General features: G+C 40.4%; 2 long non-coding RNA genes across 2 annotated transcripts in view; both read right to left on the bottom strand.

The window, feature by feature from the left end:
• The window catches only part of LOC132025100 (uncharacterized), a 104122-nt gene extending 91701 nt beyond the window's left edge, over nucleotides 1-12421 (bottom strand). Inside the window, exon 1 of the long non-coding RNA XR_009406414.1 lies at nucleotides 12343-12421. This is a non-coding gene — a long non-coding RNA (uncharacterized LOC132025100). The remainder of the gene's footprint in view (nucleotides 1-12342) is intronic.
• A 5993-nt stretch (nucleotides 12422-18414) lies between these two features.
• LOC132024679 (uncharacterized) overlaps nucleotides 18415-19764 on the bottom strand; it is a 75251-nt gene continuing 73901 nt past the window's right edge. The window contains exon 3 of the long non-coding RNA XR_009406275.1: nucleotides 18415-18501. This is a non-coding gene — a long non-coding RNA (uncharacterized LOC132024679). The remainder of the gene's footprint in view (nucleotides 18502-19764) is intronic.

Genomic DNA, 19764 nt, shown 5'->3' with positions numbered 1-19764 from the left:
ACCATGGCTAATGATAATGTGTTTAGGCGCAGGGGACAGAAGCAGCCCATCTGGTGGTTTCAACGATATAGAAAAGGAAGGCAGCTACTGAAACCAAGGAAAATACGAGGACTGGCTGGAGATCTAGCCTAATCAAAATAGCAAAGAATTGGAAGGGGAAAAGATACTGACCAAGGGTGGTCCCCTGCCCGTAAAAGAAAGGAAGGCAAATGGTCCCATGGATCCCAAATTGGGTATTTGTAGGAGAAAAAAATTTGAGTACTTTATTTTCAGTACCCATGATCCCCAGTAATTACTCACAGAATAAGGTGTTGGAAACTAGTTCTTTATGGCTGGTCTTTAAGTCCAAGTCCACATACCACCTGCCCCAGAATGTGAACAACCAACTATCATCATGAATTTGCATCTGATGCTATGCCTCATCCCATCTCCATCATTATTATCCTTCTGTTCTAAGAAAAAACAAACAACAGAAAGACATGCAGGGCGATTTTTTCTTCCTTTCTTCCCCAAAATGTTTAAAAACTCCTTCTGTCCCTAATTTGTCATTTGCAGTTGCCCTGACTCCTTTTAAATTTCTAAAATAATACACTGTCTTTACAATATTAGCATATTCCATATACTAAGATTATTTCATCCATATTTGCATATTTGATTATCCCACGGGGGACAGATAGCTGAAGGATGGGGATTTTTAAGTGGCAAAGATCACTTAGATACAACTCCAAAATTATGAACCATAAAAGACAAAATTGACAGATGTGACTGCATCAAAATTAATACTATACTGCAAAAAATAATGCTAAGGCGGGGAGACAAGCCACATATGAGAAGGAAAATTTTGAAATCATATATATCACAAGGATAGATTTTTCAAAAAGTAGCACAGAAACTTCATATCACATAAAAAATTAACTCAAAATGGATTACAGATCTAAATGTAAAGCCTAAAAACTATAAAACTTCTAGAAAAAGGCATAAGATAAAATCTCTGAGATCTTGAGTTTGGCACATATTTCTTACATACAAAGACAGAAGCATAATACATAAAAGGATAAGTTAGTAAGTTAGACTTCAAATCTAAAATTTCTACCTTGGGATACCTGGGTGGTACCGTCAGTTAAGCATCTGACTCCTGGTCTCAACTCAGGTCATGATCTCAGGGTGGTGACCAAGCACTTGACAGGGCTTCAGCGTGGAGCCTGCTTACAATTCTCTCTCCTTCTCCCTCTGTGTCTGCCCCCTACTCTCTCTCTCTCTCTTAAATAAATCAATAAACCTTTTTAAAAATCCATCAATAAACAGATAAATAAATTTCTATCCTTCAGAAGTCATTGTAAAGGGAATGAAAAGGCAAGTCATTAGATGAAAGGAAATGATTGCAAAGCGTATACCTGATAAAGAATGTATACCTATAAAATATAAATTATAAAACCAAACAAGAAAATAGCCCAATTTTTTAAATGAGCAAAAGATATAGTTCACCAAAAACAGATAGACAGAGTGATAGATAAACTGACAAAGCACAGGACAAGGTGTGCTTCAACATCATTATTCATTAAGAAAATACAAATTAAAACCACAATGAGATACTACTACACCCCTATTAGAAAAGTCAAAACTGAAAAGTTTGACCATACTAAGCACTGGAGAGAACATGGAGGAACTGCAACAACCACACACCCCTGGTGGGAAAGGAAAACGGGACAACTACTTTGGAAAACAGTTGGCTATTTTCTTAAAAAGCTAAATATACACCTACAATATGATCCAGTCATTCCATTCCTGGATGTTTGTCCAAGAGAAATGAAAGCATATGTCCACACCAAAAAACCTGTACAAGAATGTGTATAGCAACTTTATTTGTGACAACCTGGAAGTGACTCAAATGTCCATCAGCAGGTGAATAAATAAATAAATCATGGAACATCCATTCAATGGTATACTATTCTGTGATAAAAAGGAATAAATTCTTGTTACATGCAAAAACACTGATGAATTTCAAAATAAATATGTGAAGTGAAAGAAGCCAACCGACAACAGAACAGATGCTGTATGATTACACGTACAGGAATTCCAGAAAACGCAAAATGATCAATAGTGGCAGAAAGGAAATCAGTGATTGGGAGACAGAGGGTGATGTAGAACAGAAGAGACAGAGGACAAAGGAATTTATTTATTTTTTTTAAAGATTTTATTTATTTATTTGACAGACAGAGATCACAAGTAGGCAGAGAAGCAGGAAGAGAGACAGGAGGAAGCAGACTCCCCGCCGAACAGAGAGCCCGAGGCGGGGCTCAATCCCAGGATCCTGGGATCATGATCTGAGCCGAAGGCAGAGGCTTCGACCCACTGAGCCACCCAGGTGCCCCCGTAAAAAGGAATTTAAAGAAACTTTTAGGGATGATGGATGTTTTCATTTTGATTGTGGTAATAGTTTCACAAGTATATTCTTATGTCAAACTTCCCAAACTATGTATTTTAAAACATGTACAGTTAAATGTGTTGATTGTATCTTAAGAAGGCTGTTTAAAAGTTCCATAGCCACCTACTGTTTCCTCCATTTAAAAATGTATAAGCAAGTCATGGGACACCTGGGTGGCCCAATCTGTTAAGTGTCTGCCTTTGGCTCTGGTCATGACCTCAGGGTCCTGAAATTGAGCCCCATGTGGGGCTTCCTGCTCAGTGAGGAGTCTGCTTCTCCCTCTCTCACTCTCCCTGCTTGTGCTCACTCTCCCTCTCTGACAAAAATAAATAAATCAAATCTTTTTAAAAATGTATAAGCAAATCATATACCCATGTATGAGTCACCCAGATTAAAAATAATTAAAAATAGATTTGAAGCCCATAAATATCCCTCTTGCAGTTGCTAGAAGATCTTACCACCTCCTTACTGAGGAACATCTGCAGGTACCTCACATTTACCCATGTGAGTAAATATGCTCAAGAAATGATATGTACAATAGCGGTCTCAACATTCCCCGGAAATTCTTTTGCCATCTTCACGTGACATCAAGTTCAAGGGCCTGTGCATAGTGGTAAACAGAGAGCCCCTTTATCTAACCACACAGGATTCCTCTCTCCTCAAAAGGGGCATGTTTGGATTGCTCCAGCACTGCCCAGACTCAGCACCACTCCACTCCAGAAGCAGGTGGGAGGAGGGAGAACAGAGATGACTCTGAGCAAACTCAGATGCACGTGTGGCCCCTTTTTACTTCCCAGAGGATTGACAACTGTGAGACAGTCTCTTCTCATCTGCTCTATTACTCCAGGCTGACCCTCTTTTCATGCATTATATATACCCTGTTGGAAATGGCAATGTCTCTCCTGGAAAAGAAAAAGTTCACCTGTCAGCAGTAGAGTGGGAAGTGAATGCACTCACAAGTTCCCAAGTTAACACAGCAACTGCTTTTCTGCACATTTCGCAATAGTACAAGAAAAAAAAAAGCCTTTCTCCACAATGGTATGACCCCAAAACATCAAAGAATTAGTGTTAGGCTTGAAAGGCAAAGAATATACTCCGCCTCAAGGTTAATCTCTGGAAGTAAAATAAACAAGCAGAATTATCAGTAACTATGCCTTTCGCAGAAAATCTTAGAATGTGAAACTCTCCAACACTTCAGTGACCACCACGTTCAAGACTCCAGTTCTACAAACAAGGAACCGAGGCCATGACAGTTATGGTGCTCTACTTTTAAAATGTTCTACATCTCTAAAACATCACCAGAGTAGGTCCGTATTTGTCCTGTCTTTTAGCGTTCTGCCAATAGTTTTTCAAAACTTTCCAAGTGCAGAACCATAAGCTTCAAGATAGAGACACGGGGATGTTCTCAAGGAGCAGGGCTAAAGTGAAGAATCTATAGAGACTGATTATGTTTTATCCAGGGATAAATGTAAGTCTTCCCAGTTTTCCTGGGCAAGAAGAAAGGATCAGTCGCCCCCACTTCTGCCATGTCACAACCAGCAAGACCCACAACCACCCCAGTGACTGATTCCCAATGGCTTCTTCAAGAGCCCTCAAACTCTTTGCTTCCATTAGGTCAGGTAAGCTGATGTGAATGTGGGTTATGAGGGTCTAATGGGATCAATTGTAAATGTGATAAATGACCCCTCTGTAAACATGGCCAGAGAGGGATCTTTCAAAGATAAATGTGGAATCGTGATTCTCCTTTATAATCCTTAATAGTGGAGCCTGGGTGGCTCAGGGGGTGAAGCCTCTGCCTTCGGCTCAGGTCATGATCTCAAGTTCCTGGAATCAAGCCCCAGGTCGGGCTCTCTGCTCAGCAGGGACCCTGCTTTCCCCCTTTCTCTCTGCCTGCCTCTCTGCCTACTTGTGATCTCTATCTGTCATATATATATATATATATATATATATATATATATATATATCTTTAAAAAATAAAATAAAATCCTTAATACTATCGGCATTTGGGGATGAAGTTCATTCTCTATTTCTCTATACAAAGGCACTCATAACCTGTGTCTTCCCTCCCTTTCTAGCCTCATCTTCAACCTTTACCATTACCATTACTCCACCCCTGCACTCCGAAATCCAGCCAAATGTTTGAAATTCTCCGATCACACCTCCCCTGTGCTCTCTTGGTTTGGCTCATTTGGATTCCTTTTCCTTGAATGTGTCCCTCCTCTTCCTCCAACCCAAGTCCGCCTTGATGAGTGCTCACTCTTCTATAGTAAGAAGCTTCCTAAAGATCCTCACCTGGTATTCGTGTCTATGTGTAAATCTCTCCCCTTCAGTGTAGACTGAACCTCGTGACTTGCTTCTCATGAACAGAACATGCAAAAAGTAATGCCAGGTCCCTTCAAAGATTAGGCTATAGAAGACTGTGACTTTGGTCTTACCCCATTCTCTTGCTGGCTCTTCTTGCTAGTTCATTCTCATGAAGCAACTGCCATGGGGGAGATGTCCTATGCAGAGACCCACAAAGCAGGAAACTGGGGGCAGCCTTCAGCCAACAGCCAGTGAAAAATGGAGGCCCTCAGTCCAACAGCCTGGGAAGAGCTGAGTATTTCTTTTTTGGTTTGTTTGTTTGTTGTGTGTGTGTGTGTGTGTGTGTGTGTGTGTGTGTGTGTGTGTGTTTAAGATTTTATTTATTTAACAGAAAGAGAGATCACCCCCTGGGGCAAATAATACATTATATGTTAATAAAAATAATTAATTTTTGAAAAAAGAAAAGAAAAAAGAGAGATCACAAGTAGGCAGAGAGGCAGACAAAGGGGGGGCGGGGAGGGGAGCAGGGGAGGGCAGAAGCAGGCTCCCCACTGAGTAAAGAGCCTGATGCGGGGCACGATCTCAGGATCCTGAAGCCATGACCTTAAGCCTAAGGCAGAGGTTTAATCCACTGAGCCACCCAGGCGCCCTGAACTGAGTATCTCTAACAACTATGTGAGTGAGCTTGGAACCAGATCTTTCATCAAAGGCCAAGATGACTGCAGCCCACCCAACATGCAGACTACAGCCTTGCAAAGAACTCTGAGCAAAATCACCCCACCATACCATGCCCAGACCCCCGATACACAGAAACTATGAAAAATGTCTGAAGCCACAAATTTGGGGGGTAGATAGTTTACACATTATCTCTCCAGCCTCAATTCCTAATACTAGCAGACAAGGAAGATTGGACTCTCTCCTTTCTGTCTGCCTCTGTCATAGAATTGCCAGGCACGTGCTTCTCTTTCCCATTTGACACAAAGCTCTGTAAAACTGGAGAGAGGTCCTTTCATCTTTTTAATCCCGAGATCCCAACACAAGGCCTGTCACATGGAAAGACTGGAGAAATGTGAATTAAATTATGACCTAGTTTCAGAGTTGAAATTTAAAACAAAATTTACAAGTCAAATTTGTATTCTTTCAAATACAGGGGAATATTCCAAGGGTTGTTAGGGTAACCAATAAAGACCCTATGAGAGGTGTCTTTTTTATTCAGGCATCTTGTGGACCACACCACTATCCAGTGTGAGGGATGCGTGAGGCGACTCTTCCTGGCTGAGGCAGAAACTCCGTTAAAACAGAAGTCATTCAGGCTAAACATCCTCAGAGATAGAAACCACTCATTTGAGACAAGAAAGAAGTACCTACTAACCTACAAAGGGACCCCCTGGAAGGATGTCCCTTCCAGAAGTGAAAAATCAGAGGGATAGCAGGTTAATGAGCCCTTCCTCAAGGGCAATGGCTTGATGCAAGAATCGAACGGGGATTCCAGTTACATTTTCAGAAGAGCTTTACAAAATATTTATCAGTGACTGTGTATTGCATCTCTCTGCTATGCTGGTGTCCCATTTTGTAGAATACTAAAATGTATAAAACCTGAAGCCCCCGGATTTGTTTTTCGGGAAACAGTGTGTGGAGATTACAGGCCACTCTCTCGCTCATGGGTCTCATATAGAGGCTCACTCATCTAGAGGCTGAAAAGACTAGAAAAGATGGAAATCCAGCTAATTTTCTGAGGCCAGCTTCAAGGGAGGAAAGTAAAAATAATCAACTTTCCTCTTGCAGCTCGTATATCTCCCCATTGCTCCCATACCAATCCTGTGCCACAAAGTTAACAGCATTTTCTACGGTCTCAGAATCCAAGGTGCTTGGGAATTAAGTAATTTATCTTGGGTTACACAGCTGGTAAACAATGGGATAGTGACTTAGAGCCAGCAAAGTCTTCATTCGGTCCCATATTCACTGCTCTTACACTGTGCATAATGTGCTGATGGAGACTGTAACTCACATGTCCTTGATTTTAACAAGCTGTGATGAGCATCATCTATGTGCCAGGCTCTTGGCCAAGGGAGGCAGCATGCAGTATGATCCTGGGGTTGGGGGTGGAGGGGTCCAGTGGGAGATCCAGCACCCCTGATCAATCTACCAGCAGCAGCCCTTAGATTAGAGGAGGTTTGGGTTTGTTCTTTTTTTTTCAGCTGATGGTTTTTCCAACATTACCTAAAAATTTTCATCCATATCCCTGTTGCAAGAGCAGAAATATTCTAGCACAAACAAGACTGATTCTGTCAAGTGTAGGAATGGCAAACTAACAAAATACTTGAGTTAATGATGCCTCCAACAGTAAGGTCTATTCACTTAACTGACTTCACAGTATAAGCTGTGCCCAAAACAATATGCTCACTTGTCTCACACGTCTCCATGTGGAACCCAACACTTGTTAGCGTGGGATTTTTAAATCTAAGCGATACCAATATGAAAGTTGGAAAATTCAGATAAACATCTAAAGGCTCCTAAATATACCGATGCCCGTAGCCATCTATCAATCCCTCTCCATCCCCGTTACATAAATGCTTCACTATACATTCAATAAATAGTAGTTGATAATTTAATAGTAGTAGTAGATGCTGCAGTTAGTGTCCTTCACATATTATCCCAACTAATCACCTCATCAAAGCCCTGTGAAATAGATGTTAATGTATTCAATGTGTAATTATCTATATTTGCCACCTATTATGTGTTGGGCACTGTGCTAAGCATTTAACATATGTTTTCTCATTCATTCAGTAACTATTTATCAAGAGTTTGTTATAATCCAGGGATGGTGTTAACCTCTTAGGATACAAGAGCAAGCAAATTGAATAGACAGGGCATTGTCCTCACTGCCCTTGCTTTCCAGGCAGTTGGAGACAGCAATAACTAAGAAAATAAACAATAACAAGATAATTACAGATGGTGATAGTCCTGAGAAGAAACTAAATGAAGAGAGAAAAATGCCCGAAGAGGGGAATTCTACTCTGGAAAGCATGATCAGGGATGATAATATCCAAGCTGAGACCTGAAGAGCATGAGGGAGACAACCACGTAAACACCTGAAGGAAGGGATTCCAGGTTGACAGAACAGATGCAGAGGTCCTGAGGTAGGAAACAATCTGGTATCCTAGAGGTAGGATGGTCCAAGGTGAGTCTAAAAAGGTAGGTGGGAGTTGGATGATGCCGCAGTTCATGGCAAGGAATTCTGATTCTGTTTTGTTTTGTTTTGCTTAAGATTTTATTTATTTATTTGACAGAGACACAGCGAGAGAGGGAACACAAGCAGGGTAGTGACAGTAGGAGAAGCAGGCTTCCCACTGAGCATAGAGCCTGATGCAGGGCTCAATCCAGGACCCTGGGACCATGACCTGAGCTGAAGACAGATGCTTAACGACTGAGCCACCCAGGCACCCCTGATTCTGTTTTAAACCTACATGGAAACACTGAATATTTTCAGCTGAGCCATGGTATGATATGATTTGTAATTTTAAAGATGATTCTGGTTGCTATGTAGGGAACGAACTATAAATAAGTAGGAACAGGGGGAACAAGTGAGGAGGTCTTTACGGCCATCCAGATTGGAGATGGTAGAGGCTGGCTTGGTCCAAAGAGGTAGCAGTGGGTATGGAGGAAAGTGGACAGACTTGAGATATGTTGTAGTGGTAGAACCAGAGCCAACAGAGCTCACAGAATTTAATGTGAGAAGTGATCACATGGGTTTGGCAAATTCAGTGCCATTTATTACCCTTTTATACAGATTTTTTTAAAAAACGAAATGTAAAATGTTAAATTACTGTCAATTATACTTGACCCTTGAATAATACAAGTTTGAACTGCATGGATCTACTTACATGCAGATTTTTTTAAACTTAATATACTGGACATTTTTTTGAAGATTTGCAACAATTTAAAAACAATTTCTTTTCTCTAGCTTACTTTACTGTAAGACTACAGTATAAAAGACATATAAAACACATGTTAACCAACTGTTTATGTTATCAGCAGGCTTCTAGTCAACAGCAGGCTATGAGTAGTTAAGTTTTGGGGGGGGAGTCAAAAGTTATGCACAGATTTTTAACTGTGTGGGGGTCAGTGCCCCTAACTCCCATGTTGTTCAAGGGTCAACTGTATATCAATAAAACTGAAGCAGGGTGAGTGGTTACTGGCAAGAACTAGGGAGAGAAAGCACTGGGAATCACATGAGATATGCCTGACTGGAAGTCCTCAACCACTGTGCTCCACTGCTTTACATTTATCCCTACTCCTTATCCAAAATTTCTGCAGGAAACCTCAGATTTGTCCTATCTTCTACTCCTGGTCCTTGACCTCCTGGCTCCTCACCACCAGCGCTGCCATGTGCAGCCCTGTGTGTGATACGTGCCCCGCACAACTAGGAGAAGGAGGGGACAGAGAGTACTATGGAGGTTTTAAAGACAGGTTTACAAATTTGTTGATATTCTGTCCCTCCAAGTATTTACTTCCCTTGCTTTTGAGTGTGGCTGGACTTAGTGATGTGCTTCTGATAACAGAACAGGTAAAGGTAATAGCAGGTCACTTCTGAGATTAGGTTATAAAAAGACTGCTTCTGCCCATTCCTATTCTCATTCCTAGTCTATCTTTCCCTCCTTGCTCTCCCTCCTGCATAACCTTATCACTGACTCTGAATTCAACCAGAAGTCACGTCATGAGGACACCTAGCAGTATGGTCAGGCCCACATGACACAAGTTTTATGTCCCTGCCATGTTACACAAACATGGACCATAACTGGAACCGAAAGCTATATTTCCTGTGTCCCCTTCAGATTTCTTGCACATGTGCAATATAAAGTTTACATTTTTCCTCTGTCCATTTTCCCAAAGGCAATAACCGAATTATATTTGCTGAATGTCTGCAAAGATGCAGCAGTTAAGTATATATTGAATTTACATATGAGACATTTTGTACTTTTAGCAAAGTGAGATTCAACTTGATGGAAGTTAGTACTCTGAACATATAAATTTATTTTCTGTGATCTCACTTTTGCAATAACTAATTTAGTTGGTATCTTCTCCGACTCTGTGGAAAATGTGAAGAGCATCTCAATAAATAAATAAATGACAGCTTTTGGGTTTATCAGTGATCGAGGCTGCAAAACTAATAGCTAAAGAAAATACAGCAAAGCAAAACTAGAGCCATTTATTCTGTTAAATTCGGGGAAACAGGGTCGTCAGCAAAATGCCAGAGCCAAAGATGCTACTGGAAAGGGATTCTGGTAGGAATAAAGGAGACCGCAGTTTTCTAATTAACACTGCAACGAATACTAAAAATGACCTTAAAGCAGAGCTTAAAAGGTATTTTAATGAGTTTTTGGCAAGGAGTGCTGATGAGCCCTTTTTTATAAGTGAAGAGAAATGTCTTAAAATTAACCAAGGCTTATGATCATCATATTGGAATCATATTTCAGGGAAATAAAACCCTTTGCTGCAAGTTAAACAAAAGGCCTAGTAGGAATACTAATCAAGCTTGTATCTTATTCTAATAACTGACAAGAGGCAGATTTCTGAAGTCTAACTATTGTGCTATTGTCTCCCTTAAACCTTCTGAGAAATTCTCAGATTTTAAAGACACATATGCACACACACATATACACACGTAAACACACATACACATACACTCACACACTTCATTACTCCATGTTTACCTGTTTGTCTACTTTGCTGTCCTTCCCTCTCCCACCAGAGGTTCTTCAGATTCTTTCCCAGCCTATTACATTAAGACATATACAATCATCTCCCACATTTTTTAAAATATTTATTTATTTATTTATTGGACAGAGAAAGAACACAAGCAGGGGGAGTGGGTGAAAGAGAAGCAGGCTTCTTGCTAAGCAAGGAGCCTGATGCGGGGCTCAATCCCAGAATCCTGGCATCATGACCTGAGCCGAAGACAAGCACTTAAGGACTGGGCCACCCAGGCGCCCCTCATCTCCCACATTTTTGAAGGCTTCACTTGTATGAGACCTCTAGTTTAACATCGTATCTACTACCAATTTTCTAAGGAAATATCTCTGTAGGTGGACCCAAAAAGCCTACATTCTAGCTCATCATCCCACAGACTGGCTCAGTTCCCATAGTCACTTGTAAATTTGAGTCTAGAATCACCCAGTCACCCCTGCAGTGCCCCCCCCACTTTGTGCTGCAAGGAGGGATCTGTTACCTCATCTTTCTTCAGCCCTCCTCCATCTGCTTATATGTTCCAGAAATTACTGAAATCTTATTTCACTCTACCCTCTTTTAGCAATGACATGGAGTTCTCCCTCTTGTTATACTTATCCTCTCATTTTAGAATAAAGGTTTAAAAAACTTGTAGGCTCAGGATAAGCCCATAAGAACTGATGTGTTTATTACCAACAATAAATTAGCAAAAATAATGTAAGAATTGATGAGTATTTATTAAATAAAAGGCTTCACTGTCCCATTTCTCTAAAACTGTAACACAGGTTTTAGGTTCCTTCAAGACCACTTAGCAATTGGTCTGGAAAAATCTAGACTGACGTTCACAGTTGCACGGCAGCGAGAAAAATACACCGTCTGTCTCAGTTTGGTCAGGGAAAAGCTGGCTTGTGGTCATCTGTAATAAGACGTGTTCCACCTTCTGGTAAAACTTTAAGATTAACAGCAAGAATGTAAGTGGGAGTTTTTATCTGAGAAACAGATAAAAGTTATGTAAATTATTTAAGAATAAAAATGTGGTTTTTTTGTCAAGAAACCGGAGGCAGTTCTAGGCATTTGATCCACAGCCATAACCTGTGTACCCTCGGCAAAACATTTTCTAGCTCAACAGATGTGCCAAGAGGGGAGGAGAAGATTCAAGGAAAATCTCTCCTTTAGCATTCCTTGAAGAATGGGGTCTCATTCTTCAAGGAATGCTAGGGGTCTGGGGTCTCAGTCTGGGGTCTCAGTCCAGACTCTAGATTGAAGGAGATGAAATGTAAAACCCTATCAGCACCTTGTAACTCTGAGTGTGGTCCTTGGCCCAGTAGCATCCTGGAAGCTTGTTGGAAATGCAGATACCCAGGCCCCACTCTAGGCATTTACTGAATCACAACTGCCTCTCTAGCAAGTTCCTCAGGTGATTTGTATACCCCTTGAAGTTGGAGAGGCTCTGCCCTCCTTGTGAGAAGGAAGCTTCTCACATCAGGGGCTCTAGAAAAGTGGGACACTTTTCAATCTCCAGATTTACTTCCTCCTATTTGCTCCTCCTCCCCACTTGTCCGGGGCCAGAGGGGTTACTCATAGAGGTAGTGGCCTCGGATGATTCCAAAGACCAAATTAAGTGGTATGACCCCCAGATTCCAGCAGGACCACATAGGCCTGGGAGGCCGAGGTGTCCTGGATTCTACTAAGCTATATTAAAGAAAAGAAAACCTACAGACTTCTGAGAGTCCTCTACAAGTCAAGACTCTTGGAGCTACAGCAGCAGAAAATCCAACTCAAAAAAAGAAAATGTATCGTTCATGGAACCGAAAAGTCCAAATGTTGATCAATTCCAGTCACAGCTGGGTTTGTGTATTTAAATAATGTTGTAGGAAGCTGCCTACCTCTCGTGAACATCTGCTTCTCTCCATGTTGGCTTCTTTCTCTGGAAGGCATTGTGTCTAAATACAGCTCCCAGTTCCAGGTCTACCTCTTCTCAGCTCTTCAACCATAGAAAAAGAGAAAGTGTATATTTAGCATGTGTCTAAAATGTTGGAAATGCAGACACCCAGGCCCCACTCTAGGCATAATGAATACTAAATATAATGAATACTAAATAAAACCGATAGAATCCAGATTAATTTTTAATGAGCAGCAGTTGTGTACTGCATGTAATAATATTGAAATTAATACATAATTAAAGTAGATTTGTACAGAATAATTCACCCGAGGTCTACCTCTTCTCAGCTCTTCAACCATAGAAAAAGAGAAAGCTTCTCTCCCAACAGTTTCCTAAAGCTCCAGACTGAGTTATATTGGCTCTGTTTGTGCCAGTTTGGATCACATGCGCATTTCTGAACCAATCACAGCAGACGGAGTGGATGTGACCTTCCAAGTCACAAGTCCACTCGTTGAGCCAAGGACGAAGTCAACCCCATCTTCAGTACACAGACTGCAAGTGTGGGAGAGCTGCTACCCCCAAGAAAACTGGGAGATAAGGGCAGAGGAAGGGGAGATTGATGCTGAGTTTAAAAAAAAAAAAAAAAAAGGCAGTTGTTCACTAAGGACCATTTGGCTGAAATTCACAACCACTCTCTCTTACACAGAGACGATCTCTCCAGAAGTGACAATGTGGTCATTTACTGCAGTAGAGTCACAGAACAAGGAAGTGGATCCCAGTGCATTTTCCTTGTCATTTTGGGGGTGTCCATTGTTCCATTATAATATCTACAACAGAATAAATTCGATTTGTATTTAAAGCTATGTCGACTGATAGCACTGCTTGCTTACTTTGTCAGTGAAGCAGTCACCTTACTTAATAATCACCTTAAGTCAATCAGTGATGTAAGAAAGGTGAAAATCATTAGCTAGTGAAAATGCAGAAGAAGTCATTGTAATGGTAACAGTGCTCTAGGCAAGGCTGTGACGTGTGCAGACTTTGTCCTAATTAATGTTCAGTGGGGCCTCCTATGAACTAACATGGAAGGTCGTAGCCCAGATCAAAGTTCCCAGTGATCTCCCACGCCTCTAGAAAGTGTGACTTTGCCTCAAGAAAACACTGATCTCTCTTGGTGTCTGAAAAATCAAGATACAGAGCTGTGGGTCGCCTCTGGAGATGTTCAATTTTGTTCTCCACTCCTCAACTCTCAAGTGAATTATTCTGTACAAATCTACTTTAATTATGTATTAATTTCAATATTATTACATGCAGTACACAACTGCTGCTCATTAAAAATTAATCTGGATTCTATCGGTTTTATTTAGTATTCATTATAAGGCAACGTTCACTTTTTTTTAAAAAGGCCTCCAGATAAATGTGTTGCTCTACATAACCAAGTAGCGATCTGCCAGAAGTAGAAATACCTTAATAAGAATTCTGCCTACCTTTTCCCTTCCCTCTTCTCTTGAGCAGCTCACTCACACCCATCAGTAGTGAACTGGCAGAAGGAACTGGCAAGGATTGGTTCAGGGCAGCATCTGAGGCCTCTACTGTGTTCTAGGTTGTTGCTGGAGCTGGAACACCGGAGTCCTATTCTCATTTTGTTATTAAAAGGAATTATTTTGGGGCTCAGTGGGTTAAAGCCTCTGCCTTCGGCTCAGGTCATGATCCCAGGGTCCTGGGATTGAGCCCCACATCAGGCTCCCTGCTTGGGAGCCTATCTCCCTACCTGCCCCCCTTCCTCTCTGCCTACTTGTGATCTCTCTCTGTCAAATAAATAAATACAATCTTTTTTTTAAAAAAGAGTTATTTTATGTCCTTGTCTTCAATAGCACTGCTAGGGAGAGTCTGAAGCAAGGATGCCTCTGTTTAGATGTTGACCAGAAGTCCCACAGCTTTACTTCCCCACATCTGTTACAGGAGTTTTCCATGCGGATAGGTGCAGAGCAAAATAACAATGCTTACATTGTGCATGGAAAGAATCACATAAGATTGCAAATAATAAAGTCTAAGCAGTTTTCTTCTGAATCTGGAAATAACAGTTAACATTTATGTAGACCTTACTATGCGCCAGGTATTAAACACATCTTATTTAATTCCAAGGTAAACAACTACAGTTATTTCTCACACGAATTTTACATGGTGTTCATAATACCTTAGAAGGATTCATATACATGTTCACAATTAATGAGCACTACCTTAGCAAAGAAGAAACAAAACCTTAACGTTGAATTCATCACGCCAAATAATTGACAGAGAAAACAAATTTTCACAGTACAGTTGTGGTCTCTTGACAGCATCAAATCAACATTTTGAAGAAGAGTTAAACAATACATCCTGTCTTGGGCATTATTTTCTTAATTTAGGAATGGACTTTTCACTTGGGGCTATTTCATGAAAATGTTGGCTTCAAACTAGAATTGACATGAAGGGAAGTTTTACAAAATAATATTTTGTGGTTGCTTCTCAGTGAGCTATACCTGAGCAGGTTCCCATCCTGCCTTTTCTTTGACTTTCTCATTGGCTCCAGCTAACATACAAAGAGAAGTAAATAAGGTGCCAAGCCAATGTACGGGTCACACTACTGATGCAGAAACCAACTTCAACCAGCAAAAGTAAAAAATAAAAGACAAGGTAGAGGGTAGGGGGTGTGATACAGGTGCATTACATAAACCGAAGAAGGAAGCATCCAGGACTGAGAAAGTGATGAAAACAGGAATGAGAAGTGGGTCAGGAACCTTTTCTTTGCTTTTCATCTGTGCCACTTTACTCACGCTACAGACCAGCTCTCTCTGCTTCTCACCCAGATGACAGAAATGGCCACTCACAGCTCCTAAGTCTAATGTTACATGTTGGCCAAACAGGAAACTGTGCTTTCCCCCTCCTTCTCAGGTTTAACCTGTGAGTAATCTGAAAAGCCCACATGGAGTCAGATGTCCACCTCTGGACAGTTCATACGGGAGGTGGGGTCAAATAGAACAAAATGACTATAAGAACCATCAACTCAGGTTAGAAAATAGAGGCCAAAGAAGAGGGAATGCCTGTGAAATGGGCAGATGTCCTAAAAGGATGTTTGGTTACAGGGTGCCTGGGTGGCTCAGTGGGTTAAAGCCTCTGCCTTCGGCTCAGGTCATGATCCCAGGGTCCTAGGCTAGAGTCCCACATCAGGTTCTCTGCTCAGCAGGGAGCCTGCTTCCTCCTCTCTCTCTCTCTCTGCCTGCTTCTCTGCCTACTTGTGATCTCTCTCTGTCTAATAAATAAATAAAAATCTTTAAAAAAAAAAAAAGGGATGTTTGGTTAGTCTGGATTCTACAGAGAAACAGAATCAATAGATACTGGTTTCGGGAATGGGGGTGGAAAGGGAGGAGGAATGAAGGGAGTAGGGTAGGAAGAAGGAAGGAAAGAAGAAACGAGCAATGGAAAAGGAGTTAGCTCATAAAATTATGGAGGCTGACAAGTTCCAAGATCTACAGTCAGTAAGCTAAAGACCCAGGAGAGCCAAGAGTATGATTGCAGTCTGAGAGCAGGGGAAGACAGATGTCCTAGTTCAACAGTCAGGCAAGTGAAGTTCCCTCTTACTCAGCCTTTTTATTCTATTCAGGTCTTCAACTGACTGGATGAGGTCCACTCACATTAGGAAAAGCAATCCAGTTTACTCAGTCTACCAACTGAAATGTTCATCTCATCCAGAACCATCCTTATGGACACATTCAGGATAGTGCTTGGCCAAATGTTTGGGCTCCCTGTGACCCAGTCAAGTTGATGCATAAAGTTAACCATGACGGGTGTCCACATCCACCACAAATAACACAGTGCCTTCAGGCACCTGACCACAGAGACAAAATTAGAATATTCATCTGATATTTTAATTTCTTTTGACAATATGAGCCATGTCATAATAACATTTTGTTAATAAAAAATTAAATGCTATCTCCTTGGAAGTAAAATTGAATGTCAAGAGAGTGCCTTGACCCAAAAAGTATAATCTGACTGATCACAGATCCTTTCAAAAAGACATTGGCACAAGTAGGCCTATCCCATTTTCCTTACCAAAAGGGATGAAGTAATGATGAGGGAATCCTTTGGTTCAGATACTTTAAATTTATTTGGAGATTTTAGACTTTTCATATCATCATATTCTTTTTGCTTTAAGATAAATTCATTCTCTGATTCCAAATCAAAACTGACATAAATTAACCTAAGACCTAACACAGCTGTGAATGTGTTGACTTTTTACAGTTATTAAGCTGAAGAAGCAGCTAATAAAAAAAGTCACTAATGTAAAGATAACTTATTAGTCTGTGGTTTGCATTATTAAACAAGTTTGAAAGGTTAAATACTCATGTTCTAAATTATAGAATAAAGGTTACTTTCATCCATCCCTTTGTTGCAGAAAGAAAATGTGTTGAGAGGAAATACAAACAATTTTGGAATATTTAGGCTTTTAAATAAGTTATAATCATTTAGTCATAGAAAACTTGAATGTGGCAGCACTGGCCCTAACTTTAACAGATTTACTTCAAATGCGAAATTCACATTTTTTAATTCTTGAGTCATTTGACTCTATTAAATACCATTGCCATTTAAATAGTCTTGTCTTTAAAACAGACCTGTAAAAAATATTCTTTGATTTTTTTTTTTTAAGAAAGGGATAGTGGGGTGGGGGGGAGGGACAGAGAGGGAGAGAGAGAATTTTAAGTAGGCTCCATACCCAGCATGGAGCCCGACTCGGGGCTCCATCCCACAATCCTGCGGTCATGACCTGAGCCAAAATCAACAGTTGGATGCTTGAATGACTGAGCCACCCAAGCACTTCTTAAAAAAATTCCTTTTGAGATATCAATCTTTTAAATATTGAGCATTTACATATACAGAATTATTCTAAGAAAATCGGGTTATACTCTATTTTTGAGATTCAGAAAAAATAAAAGAGAAAAAATATGATAAACATAGGGTAAAATGTAAACAATTGGCAGAACTGGAATAAAGAGTATAGGGGAGTTCTTTATACTATTCTTGCAACTTGTCTGTTATATTTAAAATTATATCAAAACTTAAAGTTATTAAAAAATAAAAATGTATGATCCAGCAGCTCCATTTCTGGGCATATATCCAAAGATAGTGAAATCACTATCTCAAGTGATATCTGTACTCCCACATCCATTAAAGCATTATTTAAAATAGCTAAGACATAAAAAGTCTCCACTGATAGATTAATGGATTAATAAAATGTGGTAGATAGATAAATAGATAGATAGATACATATACATATACACAATGGAATGTTATACAGCCAAAAAAAGGATATCCTATCATTTGCAACAACATGGAGGAGCCTTGAAGTCACTATGCTAAGTGAGGTAGGTCAGACAAAGACAAATACTACATGGTCTAAATTATATGTAGAATCTTTAAAAACTGAATCACAGAAACAGGGAAGAGACTGATAGTTGTCATGGTTGCCAAAGGATTTGTGGAGGGGCACTGGCTGAAAGCTACACAAGGTCAAAAGGTACAGACCTCCAGTTATAAGATCAGTAAGTTCCGGGGATGAAATGCAGAGCATGGTGACTGCAGTTAATAATACTATATTACATCAGTCAAAGTAGCTATGAGAATAAATCTTAGAAGTTCTCATCACAACAAAAAAATATGATTATGTGAGTGATGGATGTTGAGTAAACTTATTATGGTGCTCACTTTGCAATATACGTTATATAAAATCATTATACTATCCATCTTAAAGTAATTGAATGTTATGTGCCCATGATATCTCAATAAAACTGGGAGAAAAGAAATCAACAAAATTGGTAAGTTGATAAACTGCCTACAAGGTCCATTTATGTAAACAGAAGGCAGGCTGTCAGCAGGAAGATACTAAACAGTTTAGCAAAATCATGGCAGAACCTGACTTTTCACTTTCCACCCAGTGAGAAAGGTCTGGAAGGAATGGCTGACCTGTCTGGAGCTGTGGTCCCCTGGGAAGCTCCACCTCCTTTGCAGCTTGAGAAAGTTATAAATGAGCTCTCCAGCTGGAATCAGCCAGCTCGGTTTGACTTCATCGTCTCCTTGGGAATGTCACGTCATCAAGTGGGTCTCCCAGGGGGCAGCAATGACTCTATCACTGAGGAAGACAATCGAGGAGGATCGAAAACGCATGCCAACTAAAAGTTATTCAAATAAAACTAAGTTGATGGAGAAAAAACAAAAGAGAGGATTACATTATTTTCACTTTATCATATATACGGGGTGGGAGGATTAATTAGTTTGTTTTTATAAAGTGCTTTAAAGATAAATGGTGCTGTTAACTTGCCAAAACTCATTTCTATTATGTTCATTTGCTGTGCCCTACATAAATATTTAATGATTACTCTGGGAAAGTAACTCTTGTTTAATCCATCATCCCCTTCTTATTAGTAGATAGTACCCAACAGCCAAATTTTTCCCCTGAACATATTATTTTTAAAAAATGCCTCCAAGATAGTTTCCTATCAACTAAGCAATAATCCACAAATAAGCCATTAATTTTTTTATTGCTCTTAGCAATGAGAAACACATAATATGGTAGAACCTGTACATCGGAGCTCCTTCAGGTAAAACAGGAGTTCCTTTTCCTCAGCACCAGAGTGGTCACAATCAAATTGGCCACTGCAGAGGTAAGCCTTTCAATAAAGAAACAATACAGGTTCTGATTCACTCAACTGTTTTTGGTTTTTTGGTTTTTAAAGATTTATTTATTTATTTATTTGAGAGCAAGTACACAAGATGGGGAAGAGACAGCAGGAGGGCCTGATGCCGGGCTTGACCCCACAACCCCTAAGATCATGACCTGACCTGAAACCTAGAGTCCTAGAGTTGGACGTTTAACCGACCAAGCCACCCAGGTACCCCTCACTCAACTGTTTCTAAGCATTATCGACCCCAAAACATGCTGTATTTCTAGAAACACAGGTTTCACAAATTAAGAGAAAACACTCCCGGTGTCACCCAAAGTGGTGATTTTCAATTAGCTTGCTTCATGTCCCACTAATTAATCTATTTGGTGGGAAGGTAGAGAAAGCAATAGCAACACGTCTTTGCACTGAATTTGTAACTCTTTTTTTTTTTTTTTTAAGATTTTATCTAATTATTTGAGAGAGAGAACACAAGTCGGGGGAGGGACAGAGGGAGAAGAACAAGCACACTCCCACTGAGCAGGGAGCCCAATGTGGAGCTGGATCCCAGGACCCTGGGACCATGACTTGAGCCAAAAGCAGATACTTAACAAACTGAGCCACCCAGGTGCTCCTGAATTCTTTAACTCTTCAGGGAGATGAGCACAGGCCCCAGGCTCTGGCTAGGATGCCCAGCCCTGCAGCACAGAGGGTCCCTAGTGGCTTTCCCCTTG

The sequence above is a fragment of the Mustela nigripes genome, chromosome 9, assembly GCF_022355385.1.
Source record: "Mustela nigripes isolate SB6536 chromosome 9, MUSNIG.SB6536, whole genome shotgun sequence".
Taxonomy (NCBI): Eukaryota; Metazoa; Chordata; class Mammalia; order Carnivora; family Mustelidae; genus Mustela; species Mustela nigripes.
The sequence above is the reverse complement of the archived record's forward strand: the minus strand, read 5'-3'. Positions and strand labels throughout refer to the sequence as shown.